The sequence below is a fragment of the Pongo pygmaeus genome, chromosome 12 (genome assembly GCF_028885625.2).
Source record: "Pongo pygmaeus isolate AG05252 chromosome 12, NHGRI_mPonPyg2-v2.0_pri, whole genome shotgun sequence".
Lineage (NCBI taxonomy): Eukaryota > Metazoa > Chordata > Mammalia > Primates > Hominidae > Pongo > Pongo pygmaeus.
The window spans coordinates 24,792,291-24,810,463 of record NC_072385.2 but is presented as its reverse complement, the minus strand read 5'-3'; the positions used below and the strand labels follow the sequence as shown (position 1 = coordinate 24,810,463).

Sequence of the window (18,173 nt, the reverse complement as noted above, 5' to 3'; positions counted from 1 at the left end):
GGAGTTCAAGACCAGCCTGGCCAACATGGTGAAACCCCATCTCTACTAAATACAAAAAATTGGCCAGATGTGGTGGTGCGCACCTGTAATCCCAACTACTCGGGAGGCTGAAGCAGGAGAATCACTTGAACCCAGGAGGTGGAGGTTGCAGTGAGCCGAGATCGCACCATTGCACTCCAGCCTGGGCAACAGAGCGAGACTCTGTCTCAAAAAAAAAAAAGAAAGAAAAAAAGAATGTGATTGGCCGGGGAACCACTAGTTGTGAGATTTGGTTCTTCTGGGCACAAAGTCGTTTGCATCTCAGAGTGTTCATGGCAGACTGGACGAGAAGATCTTCAGGAAATGAAGACTTTTCCTGCATATTCTTTATCAGGAAAAGTAAAACAAGTTTTCAGCCTGGCATAAGGAGGCAAGCAGACATCATTAGATCATTAGTAGGTGACTTTCCTGAAAATGTTAGTACTATTTCTGCAGATAATATATTGCTTTTTGGTTCAACTTACGAGATGCTTGAGGAAATGGTTACCATTTGAACTACATGATCATCTACTCAAAATGATCAACAAAATCGGCTTAGGTGGCCAGGTAACATTTTCTATGTGCATTTATCTCTCTCTCTCTTTTTTTTTTTTTTTTTTTTTGAGATGGGGTCTCACTCTGTGCTGGAATATAGTGGCATGATCTCAACTCACTGCAACCTCTGCCTCCTGGGTTCAAGCGATTCTCCTGCCTCAGCCTCCCGAGTAGCTGGGATTACAGGCATGTGGCACCACGCCCAGCTAATTTTTTTGAATTTTTACTAGAGACGAGGTTTCACCATGTTGGCCAGGCTGGTCTCGAACTCCTGACCTCATGATCTGCTCTCCTCAGCCTCCCCAAGTGGTGGGATTACAGGCGTGAGCCCCCGTGCCTGGCTTCCCTCCCCTCCTCTCCCCTTCCCTCCCCTTCCCTTCCTTTCCTTTCCTTCCCAAGACAGGGCTTCACTCTGTCACCCTGGCTGGAGTGTACTGGTGCAATCATAGCTCACCACAGCTTAGAACTTGGGAGCTCACCTGAACCTCCTGCCTCAGCCTCCATGCCTGTCTAATTTTAAAATTTTTTGTAGAGACCGGATCTCACTATGTTGTACAAGCTGGTCTCAAACTCCTAGGCTCAAGCAATCCTCTCTCCTCAGCCTCCCAAAGTGCTGGGATTACAGGCATCAGCCATCACGCTTGGCCAACCATGTGAGTTTCTTTATCATGCTAGAGTAATTTGGCCATATGGAGGCTAATTTGAAAATACATTAAGATGAAGCTATGAGATGATAATTTTTAATTAACAAGAGAAATGAGTTGTTCTTTCTCTTTTCCAAATCATTCCACAAGCCAATCCCTCACATGAGGCAGGTGGTCGGCTGTCAGGGACGAAGATGCACTAACGAGAAGCCGACATTCTAGACTTCCAGACTATGGCTGACGATGACAATGTCTAACACTACCCCTAGGATTCTGTCTAAGGAGTTAATTAAATGTCAACCAAACAGCCTCCCTTGGGAAATAACAACTCACACTCACAACCCACAGAATCCGAGAAAATGTCTACAAATCACATATCCGATAAGGGGCTTGTGTCCTGACTATATAAAGAACTCTTACAACTCAACAATAAAATAGAGCTGTGCGTTATTTCAAAGAGCTGGAAATAAACTTTTTTTTGTTTTTGAGACAGGGTTTCACTCTTGTTGCCCAGGCTGGAGTGCAATGGCACGATCTCGGCTCACTGCAACCTCCCCCTCCTGGGTTCAAGCAATTCTCCTGCCTCAGCCTCCCAAGTAGCCTGGATTACAGGCACCCGCCACCATGCCCAGCTAATTTTTTGTATTTTTAGTAGAGACAGGGTTTCACTATGTTGGCCAGGCTGATCTCGGACTCCTGACCTCAGGTGATCCGCTCACCTCAGCCTCCCAAGTGCTGGGATTACAGGCATGAACCACCTTGCCCGGCCAGACAGAAACTTTTGAAGCGGAAGCATCAAGGTAGCCTTCTCAACCATTCCCTTTCCTAGGATCTTGTATTTGTCATGCCTCTTTGCCATGGTTTACATTCAGATGTTATGTAGATCCTACCACTTTGTGGCATGGGGCAGAGCTCACCAAGTCCCTTTTGGCTGGGGCAGGCCTGGAGTGGGGGATTTGGGGCTCTGGTGGTGATGGGAGAGCTGGAGAGGCCAGGAAGGGCAAGGCCAGGCAGTCCTTTCTGCAGAGGGAGAGTTCCCACAGCAGGTGCCGGATGCCTTGTCCCACTAATTCCAGGATGGGGCTGCTTGGATCACCACACTGTCCACTCACATTCACCTCTGAACATCTTAACTTTCCCAGAATGTCCTCCTCATACTGCACTCACTATTTTGTACTATTTTTGTTTTTTTATTTGTTTCTTGAGATATGGTCTTGCTCTGTCACTCAGGCTGGAGTGCAGTGGCGTGATCTTGGCTCAATGCCATCTCAACCTCCCTGACTCAAGTAAACCTCCCACCTCAACCTCCCGGGTAGCTGGGAATACCAACATGCACCACCACGCCTGGCTAATTTTTAAGTTTCTTGTAGAGACGGGGGTCTCACCATGTTGCCCAGGCTGGTCTCGAACTCCTGGGCTCAAGGGATCATCCTGCCTCAGGTCCCAAAGTGCTGGGATTACAGGTGTGAGGCACTGTGCCCGGCCTTGTGCTATTTTTGAGTTAGGCTGTTGATGGAAAGTCAGCAGATACTGTTTTCTGTTTCATAGTGATGCTTTGGACTTCCATTCTGCTCACTCATTTTACATCTCCAGAGATGGTATTTAGAGAGCAAGGGCTGGACACTTGGCAGACGCTCAGTAAACACAGATTGACTGATTGACTGACTGGCTGGTTGATTATAGGCTCCCTGCTCTCTGCTTAGGTCTTGGTGGCAGAGCTAAGGGTAAATGCATCCATCTGATGGCAGGGGGTGGGGAAGGGCGGTGGGCGGTGGGCGGGGAGTGTGCTTTGTAAATTTGGAGAGTGGGCTGTGCTGAAACCGGCTTAAAGGTCTAGAAAACCAGCCAAGTACGGTGGCCCACGCCTGTAATCCCAGCATTTGGGAGGCTGAGGTGGGCAGATAACCTGAGGTCAGGAGTTTAGACCAGCCTGGCTAACATGGTGAAACACCGTCTCTACAAAAAACACAAAAATTAGCCAGGTGTGGTGCCGCACACCTGTAATGCCAGCTACTTGGGAGGCTGAGGCAGGATAATTGCTTGAACCCAGGAGACAAAGGTTGCAATGAGCCAAGATCGCACCACTGCACTCCAGCCCAGGTGACAGAGCGAAAGTCAGTCTCAAAAAAAAGGACCAGAAAACCACTTCATCGGCTGGGAATGGTGGCTCACACCTATAATCCCAGCACTTTGGGAGGCTGAGGTGATTGGATCACTTGAGGTCAGGAGTTCAAGACCAGCCTGGCCAACATGGTGAAATCCTGTCTCTACTAAAAATACAAAAATTAGCTGGGCGTGGTGGCAGGCACCTGTAATCCCAGCTACTAGGGAGGCTTAGGCAGGAGAATCACTTGAACCCAGGAGGCAGAGATTGCAGTGAGCCGAGATGGCAATACTGCACTCCAGCCTGGGCGACAAGCAAAACTTCATCTCAAAACAAAAAGAAAAACAAAATGAAAACCATTTCATCTAAGAGATTCAGCTGTGAGTGATGAAGGGTTGTATGATTAAGACCAGAGGAGCATCAAAACACTCACAGCCTCAGGATGAAAATGTCATGGGGTTGGCAGGGGGTGGGCAGCAGAGTTCATTTGTAGCAGCTCCCAGGCTGCTCTGCAATGTTTTGTGGCTCAGGGCCATGTGTAGCCAAACAAAAACAAGTGTTATAGGCCTGCTGGTTTCTAGATGAATTCACTATTCAGAAATATGGCCAGTTTTTTCCCCCATGAGCTTCATAGTCTCCTACCACAAAGAAGCTAGCAGATTCATGGATTTGAACTGCACTGAGAAAATATAACTCTGCTGGTATTCTTGAACTTTCAGTGTTTGTCTTTAGGTTTTTTTTTGTTTGTTTTTTGTTTTGAGATGGAGTCTCGCTCTGTAGCCCAGGCTGGAGTGCAGCGGCACGATCTCGGCTCACTGCAAGCTCTGCCTCCTGGGTTCACGCCATTCTCCTGCCTCTGCCGCCCGAGTAGCTGGGACTACGGGCGCCCACCACCATGTCTGGCTTATTTTTTGTATTTTTAGTAAAGATGGGGGTTTCACCGTGTTAGCCAGGATGGTCTCGATCTCCTTACCTTGTGATCCCCCCGCCTCGGCCTCCCAAAATGCTGGGATTACAGGTGTGAGCCACCGTGCCCGGCTTTGTCTTTAGGTTTAATGTTAAACATTGAGGATACAAATTTCACTGTAAATCAGAGACATTTTTAGCTGCCGTCCCTGCAGTTGGAGCTGACTCAGCAGACGTATGGTTTTTGATTTACTGTGCCTGGCAAAAGTTATTATACTGTGGCATGTTCTTTATTATAAACTTTTCTTGTATAATAACAGACAATTTGGCCAGGCTAATTGCTAAATTAAGCTCACCCCTAGTCAAGCTCAGCTGATTCATTTAAAAGGTTATTGACCATTGACATTTTTACAAGTGTTTAACCAGACTAGTAAGTACTCTTAAAATGGAAATTTTGTGACAAACACACTCTAAGCCTGATAAGCAAAAATATGCACCATAAAGCCCCACCTACTACCCACAAAAAGAAAAATTATAGCATATACATACACACACACACACACACACACCTCCTGTCAGCTGAAATCCTGTAATTTGTTACATATGATTATAGGACAAGAACAAATAAGAAAATGGTTCAGGCTCTGATGAAATTTTAATAATAAAGTATGTTAGAGTGGCCTGTAGCATGTTTAAATAAAGCTTAAAAGAAAATCACTCTGCCCTGATAGGTAATAAATGTAGAAACACACACCCTTGACTGGGAGCGGTGGCTCACCCCTGTAATCCCAGCACTTTGGGAGGCCAAGGTGGGGGCGGATGACCTGAGGTTGGGAGTTCAAGATCAGCCTGGCCAACATGGTGATACCCCATCTCTACTAAAAATAATTAGCCGGGCATGGTGGCAGATGCCTGTAGTCCCAGCTACTAGGGAGGCTGAGGCAGGAGAACCGCTTGAACTCAGGAGGTGTATGCTGCAGTGAGCCAAGATCGAGCCACTGCACTCCAACCTGGGCTACAGAGCGAGACTTTGTCTCAAAAAAAAAAAAAAGAAAGAAAGAAACACACACCCTATTTTGTGTTTTTAAATGAATAAAATTCAGATGCAAAGGACTTCACCTTGAAGAGCCAAGGCCTTTTTAGCTATCAAAGATATGGTCCTTTTGCCAGGAGATTTCAAAATCCATGCCACATATACCTGAAAAACATGAAGGCTTAATTGGCTGGTTTTCCTTATGTGATAATAAAATGATCTGTTCTCTAATCTCTCATTTTTATGCTTGGCAGGAATGTGACTGTACTCGAACCAAAAAGACATCTGCTAGCAATTTGCAGTCTCAGAGCGGCCCACAGTTTTATGGAGCTTCATCTGAAACTCTGATTCATTCTTGAAAAAGTTAGCTAATGCAAGTGGGGGTGAGGGCAGCCAGCTCCTTGCTGGGGGAACAGCAGAGGAGGAGTTGTTTCTGCCAGCCCGGGTTACAGTTCTGTGCTCTGTCTCCCAAGGTCTGTCCTGATGAACTCAGGGTTTCTGGGCTGCCCCAGAGTGGGCAGTGATAGGTGGGAGGTGCCTGTGTTGGGCCTGAGATTTGGTGCTGAGAATTTGGTCTCCTGCTTAGTAGTCCTACTTTTCGTTTAATTCAATTTTTACTCCTGTCTTACTCTGACAGATGGGTATATTCTACTTGATACAGAAAATTTCCAAACTCATAAAATTGGAAACCGTACACGCATATGCACACAAGTGCACACACACACACACGTGCATATGTATGCACACTCACACATGTACTCTGCAATTAAGGGAAAAGCAGCTCTGGCCTTGGCCTCACACAGAGAGGGCTTCCAATCCAGTTCAGTTACTCAGAGCTCTGTGACCTTAGGGAAATGAATCAACTTTCTCATTTCCTTATTTAGAAAATGAACATCATTATGTCTGCTTTGATGGAGATGACATGATATATGTAATGCTCCTGGAACAGAGGACAGTATTATTTTATATGGCTGGTGTACTTCGTCCTCCTGTCCCCCCTACTTTGTGCTATTTATTGGAAGATCTATTTTAGGTCCTGATGTTTGCACAGACCCATTCAGAGGACAGATTTGGAAATCTGGACAGATTTTCTTTTTCCTATTGCCAGAAGGAAAACAAATGATAAGCCTGTTTTAGGTCTCACTAGTGGTGCAGTTTCTTCTCCGCCTAAATATCTGCATGAGCCTACAGTGGAAAGAGATGAGCTTAGGCTGGGTGAGATTGGGAGCGTTGCTTAATTGCTTTGAACTTGAGTTTGTTCAGATACAAACCAAAGAAATTAATATCTAACTTGCAGGATCATTTCCGTATGATAAATAATATATGTAATACAAACGGTTGTTGCTCTTTATTCTCATATTGCCTAATATTTTTTTCTCTTTCTTTTATTTTGTATTAGGAACTCAATGTGGAATCACTTAATATTTCTTTTTCTTTCTTTCTTTCTTTTTTTTTGAGACAGAGTTTCGCTCTTGTTGTCCAGGCTGGAGTGCAATGGCACTATCTTGGCCCACCGCAACCTCTGCCTCTGGAGTTCAGGCGATTCCCCTGCCTTAGCCTCCTGAGTAGCTGGGACTGCAGGTGCACACCACCACGCCCAGCTAATTTTTATATTTTTAGTAGAGACAGGGTTTCACCATGTTGGCCAGGACAGTCTGGATCTCTTGCTTTGTGATCCGCCTGCCTCGGCCTCCAAAAGTGCTGGGATTACGGGCGTGAGCCACCGTGCCCAGCCTCCTAACTCTTTATAAACCAGAAAACATTTCTTAGAACTCCCTCCCCATTCCCTCTTATTTTGCATATGGCCAGAAATGGGCACAGACACGTCCCTAGATAAATCACTGCCCGGGGGAATGGAGCCATTAGAACTGGCTGAAAATGCTGAGGTTTCCCTCTGAGCCTTAGAGGAGATGTGTGGACACCATGACAAAACTAGGGCTTTCCCAGCAGAGGAGAAATTGGGGAGTGGTGGTGGCTGGCCATGCGGCATGTGCGTCGCAGCAAGTGACATGCTCCAATTTGCTTTGGAAGCTTTTCTGTTCTTGTTAAGGTACTGATGGCCTTTCCCTGTTCCCCTTGCAGATGAAGTGGGAGTGCCTCAGTCCCTGATATTTCCCCAGCCTCACAGGGACGTGCAGAGGCCACTGATCGTGATGTGAGATCTGCCTTCAGTGGCTCCCTGTGGCCAACAGGCTGGGCTGCATCAACTATCGGGCACCAGCTTCATCCTCTTCAACATGCTCCGTGCATCCTGACAGGGTGGTCTGTAATTTCAGCCTCAGAGGTCAGGCTCTCATGCCCTTCCGAGTGGAGTGCCTCGGCAGTGGGTTGTTATTTCAGGACACAGAATCAGTCTCAATACTGGGGGCCAAGACTCTTCACAAATGTGTCTCCCGGGGAAAGCTTTATCCACCAGGACGCCCCATGTGTTTGTGAATCTGACCTGGGAATCTCCCATGAAATGAGGTCCATTTCAGTCATATCTGTTCTTATGGTTTAAACTCTGGCTAACATTTCTTTATCTAGAGTGTGTGGATGAGATGAAGGCTGCAGGGCTTACAATACATATCCAGCAACGCTAAGGCGTCTTGGAATTTTGGTGGGAAAGGTGGTGCGAGCCATCACGATACTCAGAGCAATTCTCCTGTCTTTTGAAAAATAGAATTTGCTTCCTGCCAGAGCCCTAGGTGTCCTGATCAGATTAGAAGTACTCCAGTTTTTGTCCAGCCCAGATTTTGAAAACTGATCTGCTGTGACAATCTCCTGGTTTTCTAATTTGCATGTCTCCCTGCTTCTACCCAATGTGGTGAAGGCTGCTGCAACCAACCAGCCCCATCCGAGGGAAGGCAGGGAAGGCGGATGCAGGCCTGGGCAAGTGCTCTGCAAGCTTGCTCTCTTTGTGTCCTGGATGAAGTGAGCGTCTCTCTTCTAATCCATGTAGACTCAGCATTTAGGAAGAAGCAAGAGTCGATTGTAACACAGGCTGAAAATCTCCCAATCCTTTGCTTCCTACCTTGTTTTTATCCATAAACTTGATTTTCGTTTCCTCTGAAAATTACCCATCAAACCAAATCCTTCTCCCTTAATTCCTCCCTGCATTTAACACGATTCACCTTTGCCTGTGTGTTGTAGGATAAACAGCCCGCTGCCCCAGTGAGAAGAGCAACAAACAGAATAATTAAAAAAACAACCAACTGACAAATCTGAACAAGCCGCTTTGGTGGTGAGGACCCGATTAATTACACTCGTCCACACCCAAGCTTGGCAGAAGGGGGTGCCCTGGGAATGTCTGCAGAAGCCAACCCCGTGCCTGAGGGGTCAGGGGTTAGGGTTGACAGCCCTTCCCTGAAGCTGGATGAGACCCAGCCCGGGAGTAACTCCAGCCTGAAAGAGAACTAATTGAGGAAGCTTCTTCTAAAGGTAGTGACTGCTATGTTCTGTCTGCTGGGTTCCCTTTAGAGTTCATGGGATACATTCCATCCAGTTGCAGGGCAAAGAGAGGGCCTTGGGGTAACCATTAGTTCTAGGCATGGAGACCTGGGCTTACAAGCAAGTGCTCAACTGGGTGCAGCCGAAAAGGGGAGAAATCCCGGAAATACAGGATAGTCGAGTTCCTCCTGGGAACTTGGCAGTCATGATTTAGACAACATGCACCTAAGAATATGCTGATTTTACAAATACCTCAACTAACTTGTGGTAGAAATACCAGATACCATGTGGGTCCCCAGCTGCAGTACTAATAGGCTAGGCTGCCTGTTGAAGCCATCAAAAGTCACTTACACTGTGTAATATGGGAGACGCCAAATGCTTATTAGCCCCCCCACCCCAGTGTCCTTCCTCTTAACAGGACACAGTACCTCCAATGCCTGAATCTTTTATTTAAAGGAGCTAAAAGTGAAGGAAGTCCACAATGAAAACACAAATATGGGCTGGGTGTGGTGGCTCATGCCTGTAATCCCAGCACTTTGGGAGCCCAAGGCAGGAGAATCTCTTGAGCCCAGGAGTTTGAGACCAGCCTAGTCCACATAGCAAGACCCCATCTCTGCAAAACAAACAAAAAATACACAAATATGTTACACCAAAGGGCATCACAGAACCCCATAATCATCCATTAAAGATCACTGGAAATGTTGTTTATCTGAGGAGGCAGCTAGTCATAGGAGGGACCTCTTGAATAAGGGCCAGGAATCTCCCAGTTTTGAAAGAAGGTTCTGGAACTCTCTGGTACTTTCTTTCTTTTTTTTTTTTTTGAGACGGAGTCTTGCTCTGTCACCCAGGCTGGAGTGCAGTGGCGCGATCACGGCTCAGTGCAACCTTTGCCTCCTGGGTTCAAGTGATTCTCCTGCCTCAGACTCCCGAGTAGCTAGGATTATAGGTATGCACCACCATGCCCAGCTAATTTTTGTATTTTTAGTAGAGATGGTGTTTCGCCATGTTGGCCAGGCTGGTCTTGAACTCCTGACCTCAGGTGATCCACCTGCCTCGGCATCCCAGAGTGCTGAGATTACAGGCGTGAGCCACTGTGCCCAGTCTCTCTGGAACTTTCTGATACTATATAAAAAGAGGCAGTAGGAGCAGTGAATGGCCTTGTGCTGCCTGCTGAAAAATGAACCCACGAAGGAATGTGCGTTAAGGGTGTGGTGCTGGGCAGCTATCTGGGAGAGGAACACGGCCATTGGCTGATTTCAGGTCTAGCACCCAGGGTTCACCTGAGGCAACTGGTCCAGACTCGAAGTTGTGTGCATTTTCTAAACAGTGGTCGCAAAATTGTCCCCAAATTATTCCCATGTAATTTTTTGAAAGTTATTTGTTTCTTATGATTTTTGCATTAATACATGAGATGCATTTGTAGTTTTCTTGGTTGAAGTGTGCCATCTCAGGTTCTGAAATCAATGTTATATTTCATAAAATAATTCAAGCATATTCCTTCTTTTCTACATGCTAGAACAATTTATACAGAATTGAGTGCTACCTGCTCTTTAAAGGTATCTTAGAATGTCCCTGTGACACTAGTTGGGCATTTCTGAGGGAACTCTTTGGCAACTTTTTCTCTTTGTTATATGAGAATCAGAATGCTTTGATTTTTTTTCTGTTTGGGATCCATTTTGCTAAATTATATTTTCCAAGAAAATTGTATTTTTCATCCAAGTTTTCAAATTTTACTTTCATGGAGTTAACCAAAGTATTTCCTTATGGTTGTTTTAATTTAATATAGTTTCGTGGTTATTTTTCTCTTAGTCTTTCTTATTTTGTATATTTGCATTTTCTACTTTTTTTTTCTGTATTAGGTTAGCTAGTGCTTTTCTATTTTTTAATTCTTTTCCCCAAAGATTCAGTTTACTTCTTTTTTTTCTGTTTTCTAATTCACTAAGTTAGAAAGTTCTGTTTTTATTTTTATTAATTCATTCTTTCTACATTCCTTCAGTTTATTTTATTGTTCTTTTTCTAAGCTAGACGCTTGGTTCGTTTGGCTTTTATTTATTATTTATTTAAGTATTGAAACCTATGAATTTCTCTTCCACTACTACCTTAACACTATCTCATAGATTCCAAGGTGTGGAAAATGTATTGTTTTTGTTATTTTTATTTTCTAGAAGTCCTGTGATTTAGGTTAATATTATATTTTGATCCAAGAGTTAAGAAGAATTGCTTTAAATTCATATAGGATAAACTTTAAAAATGTTCAGGTGAAAAGGAATTTTTGTTATCTGTTTTTAAAAATTAATTTATCATTTTATTGCATTGTGACCAAAGAAGGTTGCCTATGCTATTTCTACGTTCTGGAATGTATTGAGGTTTTTTTCGTGGCCTCATATGTGCTCAGTTTTCCTGAATGTTCTATTCTTGAATATTCTTGAAATAAGAATATGCTCTATGTGTAAAGAATATATATATATGAACTATCATGTTTAACATAGATTATATGAGAGTTCTATATTATTGATTTCATTTTTATTAATTTGATTTGTCATAGTATAGAGTCAGGAATGAAACCAGCGTGATTCTGTTTCTTTCTCCTTTTGTATCCTGTAATTCCAAGTTTATGAGTGCCATTGCATTGTTATTTGGTACTCAGTTATTTATAACTATTATATCTTCACTGTGAATCATACCCTTATCATTACAAGGTGTTTTATTGGTCTTACTTAATCTTTTTTTTTTTTTTGGCCTGAACTCCAATTTACCTAAAATTAAATTAAAGCCATGACCTGGCCGGTCATGGTGGCTCATGCTTGTAATCCCACCACTTTAGGAGGCCAAGGTGGGCGCATTACCTGAGGTCGGGAGTTTGAGACCAGCCTGACCAACATGGAGAAACCCCATCTCTACTAAAAAGACAAAATTAGCCAGGTGTGGTGGTGCATGCCTGTAATCCCAGCTACTTGGGAGCCTGAGACAGGAGAATCACTTGAACCCGGGAGGCAGAGGTTGTGGTGAGCCGAGATCGTGCCATTGGATTCCAGCCTGGGCAACAAGAGCGAAACTGTGCCAAAACAAACAAACAAACAAAAAAAAAAACATGACCTTTGCTTTCTTCTGGTGTACTCTCCCTTAATACAGCTTTACTCATCTTTTCATTTTCAATATTCTGTTCTAATTGTGTTTCAGATAGAGAGAATTATGTTTTGCCTTACGATTTAACTTAAAAATGTTTTTCTCTTAGTTGGGATGCTAACCCAATTTGTATTCATAGATGTGACTAAGGTATATTTAGTCTTAGATCTGTTATATTGTTTTCCATTTTTTTAAAATTTGTCTGTTTGCTTTTGCTTTGTTTTTTATATGTAGTTCTTCTGATATTTAGAAAGATTAGTATATTTAGAAAGATTAGTATATTAGTATATTTAGAAAAATTAGTATATTTTTCCTAGTAGACAACTTTATAATGATAACTTTATTTTGTAATTTAGTTTTTATTTTTATTTTTATTTATTTATTTTTGAGATAGAGTCTTGCTCTGTTACCCAGGCTGGAGTGCAGTGGCGTGATCTTGGCTCACTGCAGCCTGCCTCCCAGGTTCAAGTAATTCTCCGGCCTCAGCCTCCCAAGTAGCTGGGACTACAGCCACATGCCACCATGCCCAGCTAATCTTTTGTATTTTTGGTAGAGATGGGGTTTCACCGTGTTAGCCAGGATGGTCTTGATCTGCTGACCTTGTGATCCGCCTGCCTCAACCTCCCAAAGTGCTGGGATTACAGGAGTGAGCCACCAAGCCCGGTCCTTACTTATTTATTTTTTTAGATGGAATCTCACTCTATTGCCCAGGCTGGAGTACAGTGGCACAATCTCGGCTCATTGCAACCTCCACCTCCTGGGTCCAAGCAATTCTCCCACCTCAGCCTCCTGAGAAGCTGGGACTACAGGCGTGTGCCACCATGCCTGGCTAATTTTTGTATTTTCCACTAGAGACTGGGTTTCACTATGTTGGCCAGGCTGGTCTCAAACTCCTGACCTCAAGTGATCCACCCACCTCGGCATCCCAAAGTGCTGGGATTATAGGCGTGAACCACTGCTCCCGGCTATAATGATAATTTTTTTTTTTTTTTTTGAGACAGAGTTTCACTCTTGTTGCCCAGGCTGGAGTGCAATGGCACAATATCAGCTCACCCCCACTTCTGCCTCACAGGTTCAAGCGATTCTCCTGTCTCAGCCTCCCGAATAGCTGGGATTACAGGCAGGCACCACCACACCTGGCTAATTTTGTATTTTTAGTAGAGACGGGGTTTCTCCATGTTGGTCAGGCTGGTCTCGAACTCTCGACCTTAGGTGATCTGCCCACCTCGGCCTCCCAAAGCGCTGGGATTACAGGCATGAGCCACCATGCCTGGCCATCCTTTGTTCTTTTAATATGTTTACAGTTTTGTTACTTGAGCTGTCAATTTTAGTATCAGTCAGGATCTAGAAAAACAGAAACTACACTAAAACATTTAAAACTTCAGGTTTTAAAGACTTTAGGCCGGGCGCGGTGGCTCATGCCTGTAATCCCAGCATTTTGGGAGGCTGAGGTGGGTGGATCACCTGAGGTCAGGAGTTCAAGACCAGCCTGGGCAATATGGCGAAACCCCGTCTCTACAAAAATACAAAAAAAAAAAAAAAAAAAAATTAGCTGGGTGTGGTGGCATGCGCCCGTAGTCCCAGCTACTCAGGGGGCTGAGGCAGGAGAATCGCTTGAACCTAGGATGCGGAGGTTGCAGAGAGCTGAGATCGCGCCATTGCACTCCAGCCTGGGTAACAGAACAAGATGCCGTCTCAAAAAAAAAAAAAAAGAAAGAAAGAAAAGAAAAAGCAACAACAACAAAAAACTAATGATTGACTTTAATTCAGGAAATTGGTTATATGGGTGGTAGAAGAATCAAGAAGCCAAATGAGACTGGGTAGGAACCCACAGATTAGTGACACCAGAAAGCCATGACTTCCTCTAGGTGGGTGGGAGGAGGTGGTGTGACTGTTTGGGGACAGGGGTTACCTGGTAGTAGCTGTGACCTAAGAAAAATGTGTGGGCCGGGTGCGGTGGCTCACGCCTGTAATCCCAACACTTTGGGAGGCTGAGGTGGGCAGATGGCCTGAGGTCAGGAGTTTGAGACGAGCCTGGCCAACACGATGAAACCCGGTGTCTACTAAAAATACAAAATTAGTGAAACTCTGTCTCAAAAGAAAAGAAAAGAAAAATGTTGTGGGATAGGAGCTTTAGCCCCAGAGGCAATGCAGCTGCTACTGGCAATGTTGCCCAAGCTTCTCTCCTTCCTGTCACTTTCCAGTTGTCCTCTTGTTTCTTGACATGGCTGACCCAGAAAAAAGTCAGGAGACACAGGAGCTGTGAAACACAGCTTGCAGGGCCCAGCCTTCTCGTGACACTGATCAGAGCAGCAAAGGGGTGAGGACTGGATCTGAGGGCAAGGGGGCCAAGGACCAGGTTTAAACGGTACCCTTTGACGACCAGTTTCTACTTTTTTTTTTTTTTTTTGAGACAGAGTCTTGCTCTGTCGCCAGGCTGGAGTGAAGTGGCGCGATCTCAGCTCACTGCAACTTCCACCTCCCAGGTTCAAGCAGTTCTCCTGCCTCAGCCTCCTAAGTAGCTGCGACTACAGGTGCACGCCACCATGCCCAGCTAATTTTTGTATTTTTAGTAGAGATGGCGTTTCACCATGTTGGCCAGGATGGTCTTGATCTCTTGACCTCGTGATCCATCCAGCTTGGCCTCCCAAAGTGCTGGGATTACTGGCGTGAGCGACCGCGCCCAGCTGACCAGTTACTACTGATGACATGTTCATGAGCTTATCCTCCTTCTTACCTCATTTCCCCACTCACTGTTTGTGTCGGTAGCATCATTTCTGCATTGTCAAGCATATGCCATTTGCAGTCTGTTCTGTCACCCTCCTCCCACCCCATCTGTTTTAGTCTTAGTTCCGTGGCTCTGGATATTCAAGACCCACTCAGAGTATCTTGCCCTCATTACTCCAATTATTTCTTATTCAGCTAGAATAGACACTCTAGTAGTGTCCTTAAGGATGACGCAAGGATCAATATACTCTGCATCTTGGCCGGGTGTGGTGGCGCACACCTATAGTCCCAGCTACTCGGGTAGTTGAGGCAGGAGAATCGCTTGAACCCGGGCTGGGGGGGGCGAGGGGGGTGCCAGAGGTTGCAGTGAGCCAGGATCGCACCACTGCACTCTAGCCTGGGTGACAGAGTGAGTGACAGACACTGTCCCAAAAACAAAACAAACTAAACAAAACAAAACAAAAAACTGTATCTCTAGACTCACACTTAAGGACAGTTAGGCTCAACAGGCCACTCTTGTCCCTTTCTTTCCTTAAATATCTTGTGAGTGTTGTTCTACTGTTTAATATGGGTTAAAATAGTGCACAAAGGAATCCAAGGCCAGCCTGAGTTTTCCCCTTTTGTAAATAACTAGATTTTTGTGTGCTGGGCTGCCCAAAAAAGCCTATCATTTCATTAAAAGTTCAATAACTTTTCTAGAATATTTATCTATGACTATTTGGGGTCAATTTTCTTTTTTTGTATGTGTGACAGGGTCTTGCTCTGTTGCCCAGGCTGGAGGGCAATGGCATGATCATGGCTCACTGCAGCCTCAAACTCGTGGGCTCAAGCGATCCTCCCACCTCAGCCTCCCAAAGTGTTGGGATTACAGGCGTGAGTAACCACGCCCGGCCTGGGTAATTCTGATTGACTTATCTTGCATTTCATTTAGTCTTTCCTCTGAGGAGATTTTCTATTTGCTAAGACAACATGTGTTTTTTACTTCACTGACAGTAGCTACAATATCTACTTTAAAATCCTGTCTGTGAGTTTCAACTGGGTTCAAATTGGGATGTGGCTTGATTGATTCTCTTTTTTCTTGAGAATGAATTCCATTTTCTCATTTCTTTTTCTTTTTTTTTCTTTTTTTTGAGACAGAGTCTTGCTCTGTCACCCAGGCTGGAGTGCAGTGGCACGATCTCAGCTCACTGCAACCTCCGCCTCCCAGGTTCAAGGATTCTCCTGCCTCAGCCACCTGAGTAGCTGAGACTACAGACACACGCCACCACGCCCAGCTAATTTTGTATTTTTAGTAGAGATGGGGTTTCACCATGTTGGCCAGGCTGGTCTCAAACTCCTGACCTCAGGTGATCCACCCGCCTCGCCCTCCCAAAGTGCTGGGATTACAGGTGTGAGCCACTGCACCCGGCCAAATTCCATGTTCTTGATTCTTCATGTGACAGGTAATTTTGGATTGATCCTGGAATTCAAATATTAAATTGCGGAAATTCTGGATTCTGTTACTTTTCTCCAATGCGTGTTTTTCGCCCTTTGTGTTAGCAGGAAATTTTAGCGTGAAGAGTGTCTCTTGGATGGTAGCTGTGTTCTCAGTTTAGATTTAATTTCCTGAGCTGGGCTGCTTTAAGCCTGTTTCACATATGTGTGCCTCTGGGGTCTGTCAGAGATATAATTTGAGCATCCCATTTCTAAATGTTTCCCTCTGGGACCCTGTCATTCTCTTCAGCATTCATGGTTTTCTGGCTTCATTTTTCTTGCTCCCCATGCCAGAAAGCCTGTGGATTTGCCATGTCTACTGGCCTTCATGCTACATGGACTGCCCACGGCCACAGGCAAAAAGCCACAGAGATGGGATTTGCTTGTCTGGCTCTCTCCCTGCATGCACCAGCACTCCAGCTGCTCTCCTCACCCGCCACCGTTACCTTCCGTTCGTGCTCCAGGACTTTCCCGTCGTTGCTTTTCATGTCATTTTCGGGTTTGATCATTGTTTTCTATGAGGGAGGTGTCTATATTCCAGTCCAATATACCCAGGGCAAAATCTAGACTGAAGTTTTGATATCAGAATAGACATGATTAGACTTTTAGCACCTGAAAAAGAGACTTCTTGTTATTACCTGAAAGTCACTGAATATAACATTGTTTCTCTGAGTGGGGAGGAAAACTTCAAATAGTGTGTATTTGAAAAAAAAAGGGCAATGGCTGGGCGCAGTGGCTCATGCCTATAATCCCAGCACTTTGGGAGGCTGAGGCAGGTGGATGGCTTGAGTCCAGGAGTTCGAGACCAGCCTGGCCAACATAGTAAAACCCCATCTCCACTAAAAATACAAAAATTAGCCAGCCTTGGTGGTGCACGCCTGTAATCCCAGCTACTCGGGAGGCTGAGGCAGGAGAATCGCTTGAACCTGGGAGGCAGAGGTTGCAGTGAGCCTGGATTGCATCACTGCACTCCAGCCTAGGTGACAGAGCGAGACTCTGTCTCAAAAAAATAAAATAAAATAAATAAAAAATAGAAAAGGTTCTCTATGTCAACTTATTAATTATACTGGGTGCAAGTGGAGAAAAGCATTTATTTATTTTCCACTCCACACACACATTGCTTTTCAATACCCCCAATCTTATCAATAGGGTTGCAGCACAGTTTTTGTTTAATTAATTTTAATTGTTTGCATTTTATGATCTGTATAGTATTCTTCATAACAGAGCCATTGAGTATACTATGAATACATTTTTTGTCTTGTTCTATTCCCCCCTAGAGATAGTAATTGATTTGAACTTCTTTGTTTCTACATTTGAGTTTTTGTTCACTTGGTTTCACATTTGCCTATTATGCCACCTTCTAACTTTCTCAACACAGCACAATAAGTCCCTTAATAAATTCAGAATCATTGTTATCTATTGGCTTTTGTTTATTTTGTTGAATAATTTTTATTATTTTTATTGTTATCTTACTGTTTTTCCCCCTTGAGAATTCTTGATCTTTCCTGCACGCCCCTGCCTCCAGCTCCCCCTCTATCCTGGTTGTTCTTTGTGGAGCCGTCATCCCGGGAGGCTCTTCCCCACCACCCTGGGGGTTCCTTCTCCACCTCCTGTGCTGGACTTCCTGCTGTCTTCATCCTGTGTCTTTTTTTTTTTTTTTAATTCCCTCATTTAAATGAGGTATATCCTCTAGGATATTCCTAATCTTCTTCTTAAAAATTTATTTCCTGGCCAGGTGCAGTGGCTCATGCCTATAATCCCAGCACTTTGGGAGGCCAAGGTGGGTGGATCACCTGAGGTCAGGAGTTTGAGACCAGCCTGGCCAACATGGTGAAACCCCGTCTCTACAAAAAATATAAAGATTAGCCAGGTGTGGTGGTGCACACCTGCAATCTCAGCTATTTGAGAGGCTGAGGCAGGAGAATTGCTTGAACCCAGGAGGCGGAGGTTGTAGTGAGCAAAGATTATACCACTGCACTCCAGCCTAGGTAACAGAGCAAGACTCTGACTCCAAAAAAAAAAAAAAATTTTTTCCCTCATTTAAATGAGGCATATTTTCTAGGGTAGTCCTAAGAAATAGTACATAGGACATAATATTTTGAAACTTTACCAGTCTAAAAATGTCTTTATTATGCCTCCTGTTTGATTGACAGTTTAG

At 44.5% G+C, this 18,173-nt stretch overlaps 2 long non-coding RNA genes across 2 annotated transcripts in view; both read left to right on the top strand.

Annotated features, from left to right (window-relative positions):
* Window positions 1-8,385, top strand: part of LOC134737837 (uncharacterized) — a 31,658-nt gene extending 23,273 nt beyond the window's left edge. Inside the window, exon 6 of the long non-coding RNA XR_010123211.1 lies at window positions 7,343-8,385. This is a non-coding gene — a long non-coding RNA (uncharacterized LOC134737837). The remainder of the gene's footprint in view (window positions 1-7,342) is intronic.
* Window positions 8,386-8,393: 8 nt separating this feature from the next.
* On the top strand, window positions 8,394-17,430 carry LOC134737838 (uncharacterized). The gene is made up of 2 exons (XR_010123212.1): window positions 8,394-8,680; window positions 11,514-17,430. It is a non-coding gene; the product is annotated as an uncharacterized LOC134737838 (long non-coding RNA).
* Window positions 17,431-18,173: the final 743 nt, after the last annotated feature.